Genomic DNA, 2298 nt, shown 5'->3' on the forward strand with positions numbered 1-2298 from the left:
AAAAATGACGGTCCAAGGTCAGCAGAGATCTGAGGCCACTTGCATACATTGCCACTGCACATAATGGGCCTTCATCGACGGGTAACTAAGGTGGGGAAATAATTCATGTAACTATTATACATCTACAGGGCAAGCATCAGTTTCAGAGAGCACAAGCCCTGCTACAGCCTCCTGGAGCAAGACACTGTCAGTCAACCAGGTCCTCTAGCTGAATCTGAACCCTGACCTTCCTGTGGAGGAAGCCTCCAGACAATGAATGCTCAAAGAAAGATTGGCGTTCCATTGTATATTTTATAGCAATATACTATTACATCTCAGCTGTAAAGCTGCAAGACCAACTTCAAAGTGATAGTGTGGGTTAATTGACATGGGGTCGTGCATGGGAATACAGAAGTTAAATGGTGGACAAAAATGTAGTTGCAAAGGGAAGGGGCTGATTGACGCCAAGATAAAGTGGTGAAAATATTCAAACGAAAGCGTATTCTTGAACTGATATAAATTTTTTCTGTGTGCATTTTTTTTCTAAGTGGCTAAAACAGCTTTTTGCAGATGGCCTCAACCACAGCAGTTCATCACTCAGTTTCTGTGCTGGTGCTCCCGGCTGCTTCTCTAAACTGGGAGTGCACTGATCCAAATCTACTGCAGGTAATACACTGACTATAGATAACTACCTCACACAACCCCATGTCAAATAACCTGAACTATCATTTTAACAATTACTAGACCTTACAAAACGGACATCACAACTTCTCTATATGATCTACACACTACCACATTTTAGAGTCTGGCTCTATTTTGTCTCTGCATCATTTCACCTTTTGCTGGTGACTGAAAAGTGTGTGAGTTGGTATTAAACCTTTGAACTCTAAGCCGTTTTTTCTTTTGTTTGCTTTTCATTCCATTATTTATTATTTATTTTCAACTGCCATGTATTATTATTTTCAGAATACTACAGACTGGGCTAAAATGCCATCAACTGGTACTACAGTACACAAGATCTGGGACAGTGAATACTTCACAGTGAATGCTAAAGTGTCCAGTCCATTCAATCCACACTGAATCTGACCTCTGTTCAGCAGTCACTGTCCTCACAATGAGCTGCCCTGTCAGCAGTGCAGCTCCTGAGGAGCTGAGACGACAAACTGTGTTCACCAGACTGACTAATGTCACAAATTTACCCGACAAAAATGTTTTTCAATTAGGCTCCTGAGGAGTATACAGGGAGGAAAGTGCACTTTATTTTCCCTGCCCTTCATAGCAGGGAGAAACATATAGTGTATTCAGAAAGCTCATGTACACACGGGTGGAAGTAATCAATAATTATATAGGAGCGTAGATATTGTTCATAGGTTTGCAACATACAGTGTAAACAGCGGGAGATTTGTGTGATTTGATAGACTTTCTGTTAAGATTTCGATCAATAGAAAAAGACTCAGACCGCAAAAAACCATGGACTGACACATTTGATAAAATTAAATCTTCTTTGTGTGTCAGGCGAGTGAGGAATGTCAAAAACTGCTTTCCGTGTGGATGAGCCTTTAGTGCTCCAGGGTAATAAGAGCCAAGCTGATAGGACATTGTTTGACTACAGTGACAGAAATGTGCTCAGAGTGTAAAACAAAAGAAGCTGAAATGCATGGGTTGTATACTTAATATTGTTTTTCTCAAATTTTTATATTTCAGTTTTTGCCACTGAGGTTCCCATCATGCCTTTGGACATGTAAAAAGGGAGTGCGATGTTGAACTGAGGGTCTGTCCCAGTACCCACACTTGCAGTCTTGAGCACATGAGTGCACATTTGTGTTCCCCTGAAGTAGTAGGCAAATGTGTCCCACATCTGGAAAATGGCAAAGCACAGCACTCTTTAGCTCACACTCAATGCACACTTACTCTAATAATGTTTTGGACCAGTAGTCAGAGCTTCATGTGTCCAACAATTCATCACCAGCTGGGCTGGTACAGGTACGTAAGCCTGAAAATAAGCAACAAATATGAAAAGGTTGATGATGATGACATGCATGGATTTAATGTTTTCTCTGCTCTGCTGCTTAATGGGGTTTCCTGACAGAAGCAGGTGGTAGTGATTGTCACTTGACAAGATAGCTCATGCCCAATGTTTGCCTGGGTGCTTGGCCTGCGTCTGGCCCATATACTTCCAGATCAGGTCAGAGTCCGGCTGTTATCCTCTGGTGTTGACTGACAGCCAGACGATTTTCTGTGTGTGCGCCATAATTTGTCCACGTGTGGAAATAGCATCTTACAATCATGCTGTATATGGGCCAGATTCAGGCCATATAT

The sequence above is a fragment of the Seriola lalandi genome, unplaced genomic scaffold, assembly GCF_002814215.2.
Source record: "Seriola lalandi dorsalis isolate HSWRI2012SDOR001 ecotype SW California unplaced genomic scaffold, Sedor1 jcf7180002054748, whole genome shotgun sequence".
Lineage (NCBI taxonomy): Eukaryota > Metazoa > Chordata > Actinopteri > Carangiformes > Carangidae > Seriola > Seriola lalandi.